Below are 7,173 nucleotides of genomic sequence, written 5' to 3'. Positions count from 1 at the left end.
TTGACCCAACGTATCTTGCACCATTCGTCGCAGTTGGGACAACTTCTTCAAAATGTTTGGGCCAACGTTATCCCAACTCTGCACCCAACGTAGTTCATCGTTGGTACCCTACGATGGCCCAACGTATTTTGCACCATTCATCGCAGTTGGGACAACTTCTTTAAAATGTTTGGACCAACGTTATCCCAACTCTGCACCCAACGTAGTTCATCGTTGGTACCCTACGATGGCCCAACGTATTTTGCACCATTCATCGCAGTTGGGACAACTTCTTTAAAATGTTTGGACCAACGTTATCCCAACTCTGCACCCAACGTAGTTCATCGTTGGTACCCTACGATGGCCCAACGTATTTTGCACCATTCGTCGCAGTTGAGCCGACTTATTTTAAAATCTTTGGGCCTACGTAATCCCAACTCTACTGCCAACGTAGTTCATCGTTGGTACCTACGCTGGCCAAACGCACTTTGCACTTTTCGTCGCAGTTGGCCATACATATTTTGCACTAATCGTTGTAGTTGAGCAACGTTGGTTAAACTTAACCTGCAATTTCAAGTTGACACTGTCCTGATGATCCAATATGCCAATACGATGACCATCTTCTTATACTGAGCAAATTTAAGTCAATGATGTAAACAAACGTAAAGTTGTTGAAAAATACATTTATTCGAATGGTAAAATGCACCACCCATGCACAATTCACAGCTACGACAAGACATGCATAAAAGTCTAAAAACACAGTGGACTGAGGTACTTCATGCCTCATCAGAAGACTGCGCCTGGATGTAACAACGTGATCTGTGGCGGCTCAAACGCAAGTACCTATAAAACAATATGCAACATTTGTAAAGAAAGCAGGGATGAAAGAAAATATACTGTACAGTGCAAATTAGGTCGTGTTTACAGCACCGTGAAAGAACAGACTCTAATTGCTACATATCCCATGGATATGTGTATGCAACACCCGGTTATGTTACAACAAGCATTTTTTTAATACATCCTAACATTCCTCAGTATGTTTTAATTCTGTAATTCGTAGCCTATACGATGGGGGTGGGGAATGGGTATACCGTTATGTTCTATCAACCTCTAACATTAATGCACATTCGTTAATCGTGTTAATGCGGTTTGCCTTCTCTAACCAGTGCAAATTATTATTGTTATCGTTTGATAGATCTTCGAAGTCAAGTCTTAAAATGTGTGTATATTTCTTGAAGTTCTGCTCCAGCAATAAACTAATCGCTGGTTAAGTAAATAAAAATGCTTTTATTGCCCTTATTGAGAGAATAGTAACGATTTGTCAGTGACGGAGAGAACAAATGAACATACCCGCAGTACTTTTTGTAGCAAGACGTTTAAGCCGGCCCCCATCGCGGTCTTCCCACGTCTTAAACCAGTCGCCCAGTTTGTGGTCGATTTCTTGTAGAGTGCATGATTTCGTATTGCTCTGGACAACATCTATAAGTAAAGCAGTTTTGTAAACAAATAATGTTACATCGATTTTTATTTTTACACAATCATCTACAGCAGTGGCCAGCGGCTCTTAACCTGTGGGTAATTACTCAATCTGGGGAAGTTTGAGGTCTTCCAGAGGGCAATGAGCAGGACAGTGCAAATTATTACCAATTTTTAATCAAACTTAAATCATTGTTGGGTTTGGCTTTGGCTATTCCATTCAATTGATTGCCAAAGACTAATAAAATTGGTACGAATGGAATTAATTTTATGCTGCTGTTTGGAAGTCTTCACGAGAAGATGCAGAACAACGTGTTCTTGTCGAAGGTTGCTTATTTGTGCGACTTTTTCTCTGACATAAACGCCTTGAACTGCTTGCAGGGCAAATGGACAAGGTTATGGGATTTAATAGACAAATAATAGATTTAAGATGCCCAACATGCTTAATTGCTTAAAGTGGGGTAACGGTCAGAAAAGGTTAAGAACGTTGCTCTACAGAGTCTACAGTCTGTTTCACGTGCGTGGCACGATCATCAGGAGAGCTGTAATAAAAATAAAAGCGAGGACATCACCATAAGCATAGCCGCCGAACCCAGGAAGGTCGGCCTTCCTGACCTTTTCGCAGAGAAGGCCACCCTTCCCTGCGAAATCGGCCAGATCAACTTTCTAATCTCATCTTTTTTACTGCACACGAGTAAACAGCAGGTGTTTTTCAACTAGATCTAGACTGAGGCATTAATCAGGGATAGTAAACAGCAAATTGACAAAAAAGAATACGAAAAAGGTAAACTTCAGATGCTGCAAAACTTATGATATATCCAAGGTTGTTATTTCATTGAAAATTAATCATGAACAGTAAGTATTCTTTCTGGAGACGATATCATACCAACAAGAGGTGAATACAAAACTTAAACAAACACTTACCTACGACCATGTTCTTTAAGTTTTGCATGGAATCAAAAGAAAACTTTTTCTCTCCACTTAATGTATTTTCCCCTTCCCGGTCCGCGAGACGTAACTTGCGACTTCGTTTAACATCACCTGAGGCATCAATCGATTAACCGTGTCGTATAGGCTTTTTCCTCCTAGATACGACACAGTTGTTTGAACTGCAATAGAACAGATGGATGTTGAAATGCATAAGCCGAGATCGTTAAAACAGCATAGAAAGCAGTCCCATCAAACAGTCGCGGTGCGTACCAGGCTACCAGCGTACATAGGTGTCGAAATAGGGTGGGCCGGGTGGGCTTTATTTTAACAAAATATGTTTTGCCCACCCTGTTTTCATGACACCTATGAAGTGTTCGTTACAATTATTTCCGTTTTTGTTTTTAGCTGAATTATCCAACCAACTGCAGTGTAACCTCTGAAGACTTGCAATAAACAAGATCACAGATATGCGTAAATCAAACGCACAATACCACATTCCAATTGACAACTTTGAAGGTGGGTATGTAAATGAACCCAAACCTCCAAACAGTGACATTGATACCAACATCAGATTGTTCCAAATTCCAGTTATTAACATCAAGGCTAAATATTTTCACCAAGTTGTCAACTTAAACCTCAAAGATATCAAGCATCTGCTCATGTATTTGGATTAAAACGTAGAGATGGCCTCATCACTATCAGACAAAAACTAAAGTCCCGAAAGCTGACGAAATTCTTCAATACCAAACACGATTTTAATGTTTGTGCAGACTAATACTGTGTGATGCTGAAACCAGCTTTGAAATTTTTGTGTTTTCAATATGGAGTTGTGTGATACAAACCATACAACAGCATGTCTGTAAGAATGTGAAGGACTGATTCACACTAAGCGTTTTGACTCCAATATGACATTTGAAATACAAATTAAATATGCACACAATGAATTCAGTTTATTTAAGAATTTCTAAAACAAAACTATATTCTGCCTCATTGAAGCCGAGCTGTGACAGTGTGAATCAGCCATAAAAATAGTGGGTTACTCGAAGTCCACTTTGAAACTAGACTGTTTTATTGATTCTTTGATTGCTAAGATCAAGTGTATTTATACTAGAAGAGGACTTCATTTGTTTGAGTAAGTTTTTAAAAGTAGTTCTACTTGATGGGGTATGTTTCACAGTCATAAGATCAATCATTATACACTTTTGACATCGCACCCACTGCATCAGTGCTTGATTTTACTTTAAAAAATCAGTAATTTGCTTGTAACTTTTTTCTGTACATTTTTAAGAGAAAGTTCTTTGGAAATAAGATAGAAACATGTTACTTCTGCAGCATTTAAGCCAAAAACTAACTTTCTAGTATAAGCAGTTATCAAGATATGGCAAAATTAGCTATTTTCAGCTCGTTTGGTGAAATTGCACGGCCACTAGAGGGTGCAAGAACCCAAAATTATGATAGAAGTATTTCATTTGATATTTGGGGCCATATATCAAGACCACTTTTTGAAATTCAATTTTTTTTATTTTTCACTCCACCCTAATGAACAATTCGTACCCTCAGTTACCTTGAAAAGATCAAGAGAAAAAATTAAAAAAGCAGTCGGTGATTGTAGTCGCTGATCGTAGTTTCCGCAAACATTTTAAAAGGATTAGATATCGATTAGCTAGGCATCGGTATCCGCAAACAAACAAACTGAAAAGATCGAGAGAAAAAAATAGAACATTGCTGATCGCAGTTTCCGTTTTTCCGCGAACATTTTAAAATTTCCGGTAATGCAAACATTTTAAAATTTCCGGTAATGCAAACATTTTAAAGTTTCCGGTAATGATTCTAAGAGTTTGCCGAAGTCGCTGAACGCAGTTTCCGCAAACATTTTAAAAGGGTTAAGGTTTAGGGTGTTTCCGCAAACAAACAAACTGAAAAGATCGAGTGAAAAAAAATAGAACAAAGCCGAAGTTGCTGATCGCAGTTTCCATTTTTCCACAGTTTCCGCAAACATTTTAAAATTTCTGGTAATGATCCTAAGAGCTTGCTGAAGTCGCCGATCGCACTCGCAGTTTCCGCAAACATTTAAAAAAGGGTACCTCTAAATACCCATTGTCAGGCATTAGACAAATCCTAGACAATGCCTTGAAATTACCGACAATGCCTGAAAGTAGCTACTCTACAATGCCTGACAACCCCTGAAAATGCTATAATGCCTAACAAACCCGTCAACCACTGATAATGATCGACAATGCCTGGAAATTCCCAACAATGCCTGAAAGTAGTTAGCCTACTCCACAATACCTGACAACCCCTGAAAATGCTCCACAAACCCCCAAAAAGCCTACTATGCCTGACAATGGGTATTTAGAGGTAGGCCTACCGTTTTAAAAGGGTTAGGCTTGATTAGAGTTTCCGCAAACATTTTAAAAGGGTTCGGGATTAGGGTTGATCAAAGTTTCCGCAAACATTTAAAAATTTCTTTAAATGATCCTAAGAGTTTTTGTTTGTTTGCGGAAAAATTTTAAAATATTTGCAGAAACTGTGATCAGCGACTTCGGCTTTTTTTAATTTTTTTTTCGATCTTTTCAAGGTACGAACTGACGGTACGAATTGTTCATGGTGGTACTAATTAGGTTGCATCCGATGCTGCGCAATCTACTTCATAAAACAATCTGCAAAAAACTTGTGGTATATACATAATGCGGTGATAGTAGCAACATTCGAATCCTGATAAAAAACTTCTCGTTGACATAATAGTCATTTTTATGCCACTTGAAAGTGAAGATACCACTTTTTGAAAAAATCGAGTAGGCTACTTCTAAAAATGTTACTTCAAAACCAATAAACAGGTCACGTAATTGCCGTAAAAAGTATTAAATAGTTTACCCTGAAGAATAGATTAGAGTCAACTGCAATAAACCTTACCTGAGTTTCATGATGATCATTCATTTGGGCAGTGCTCTCATAAATGAAAACCTGAAAGTCCCCAAAGCTACGTCTAAAAATTCCTAGATTACATCAAAGTTCCCTAAATCATTATTACATTCAAACAGTTTCACGTTCTGAAACAAAAAGCAACAGTTAAGCGGTTTAAACAACAACACTAGCAAAAACCATTCTACATAACTTTGTTGTATTAGTGGGCAAAGTCTCACAGCAAAAAGCAGTACAGTATGTTAAATTACAGTGATGTTTAACATTACAGGGATACAGTGAAGATTTCCCAATGCTTATCACATGCTAAAAATGACATAAACTGTGCACGACTATCGACTTATTCATGAGAGCTAATTCGACTAGTAATTAGTTGATTAGTTCATGTGCTTCAGCATCTGTAGCTGAACTCTTCATGAGCCCTTGCCAACTGCAACAATTTAGCTCGATCCCTTAATCCCAGTTTGTCAGCTGACTTCATACCTTGGGTGTGTAGCAAACCAACTAAACTTTCTGACTTTAAACTGTTCCTGTAGTCAGTTTTAATGTTCTTCAAGCTATCCGTACTAAAAAGTCATTCAACTGAGGCATTTAAACATGGTAGGGACATTAGGCAAGTGACTACTTTGCTATGAACTCAAATACGGAAGAAAACTTGACAAATAAACTTCCATTGATTCTGCAAGCGAACAAGACAAAACTGCAAATGCAAATGGCGTCCAACTCCATTTGGGTTTTCGCGCGTTTTTTACGATTCACGTCACAGACAATTGTAGTTTCTGACTGCGCATGCGCATCGTCATCTCTTTTTAGCGAATTTTGAAAAAGCACGTTCAGATGTCCGCCATTTTTTACAATGTACCAATTACTCGCGTTTGTCAATGCTTTAGATATGGTGTGCTGTGCATATGGATGTAGAAAACGAAGAAAATACAATTCAGATGATAAAAGGAGTAAATATTATTCCAAGATATTTACCAATCTCTCGGATCATGTGTTTGAATGCACCGTTACCAATAATCATATTTTTACACTAGTCAAAACTGTGTACAAATGTTATTTAAAAATTAGGTTTTACCGCATTGGTAAGAAAACTTGCAAGCAAATACAAGCTAAATTGGTTCGTAAAACGCTTAACAAAAATTCTGTCTTAACAAACGTCTGTAGACGTTGAATCAGTGTAAAAATGACAGATTTTGTTGTATGGCTTGGCTGTAACAGCGCAGCTTTCACGCAAAATTGAGACAATGCCTTTTTTTAATTTCTTCAATCGAGATGCGCTGTCTAGTTGTTATAAGATGTTTATGGTTTTTTTAAAGTGCTTGCCTGAAACACATGGTACGGGAAACTGTGTCCAATTATTCAGCTCAGTGTTGTCATAATTTTTTTCGAAAATAAAATGAAAACTTCGAAAACAAAAATGAACGGAGCACGTAAAAATTGCGAGATGAAACTACAGCCCTGATCAATTTTAAGAAGGCAGAGTATAGTTATATAGAGCCATAGTAGAACACTAAAAAAACTAGCTGCTGCTAACAAACTTGAAAAACTGCAGCTAAATTTGCAAATTAGTGTTTTTTTTTCAGAATTAGTGATCCTCATAGTGATGCATGATTAAGAAAAACATTTCAAATTTTTTTTTTATCTATAGCAATAACGTAAAAAAATTGAGGGGTTACCGTAGTTTGCCCGCAAATAATGACGTTGGCCCAACGTTCTGTACAACTGCACACCAACATTGGAAAAACCGACTTTCTAATTCTAAGTTTTTTTGCATTTTCATTGTCCCATTACAATTGTAAAAGGAATACGATGAAGCAAACTTAAACAATTCTTCGAAGGTATCTTCAATTAAAATATTTCAAA

General features: G+C 37.5%; 1 long non-coding RNA gene across 1 annotated transcript; it reads right to left on the bottom strand.

Annotated features, from left to right (window-relative positions):
* Positions 1-642: 642 nt before the first annotated feature.
* On the bottom strand, positions 643-5,456 carry LOC145765342 (uncharacterized). The gene is made up of 4 exons (XR_014288562.1): positions 5,299-5,456; positions 2,380-2,564; positions 1,330-1,458; positions 643-822 (listed from the first exon to the last, which is right to left on the bottom strand). It is a non-coding gene; the product is annotated as an uncharacterized LOC145765342 (long non-coding RNA).
* Between the last annotated feature and the right edge of the window lie 1,717 nt (positions 5,457-7,173).

This window comes from Aplidium turbinatum, chromosome 2 (genome assembly GCF_918807975.1).
Source record: "Aplidium turbinatum chromosome 2, kaAplTurb1.1, whole genome shotgun sequence".
In the NCBI taxonomy this organism is placed as follows: domain Eukaryota; kingdom Metazoa; phylum Chordata; class Ascidiacea; order Aplousobranchia; family Polyclinidae; genus Aplidium; species Aplidium turbinatum.
The sequence above is the reverse complement of the archived record's forward strand: the minus strand, read 5'-3'. Positions and strand labels throughout refer to the sequence as shown.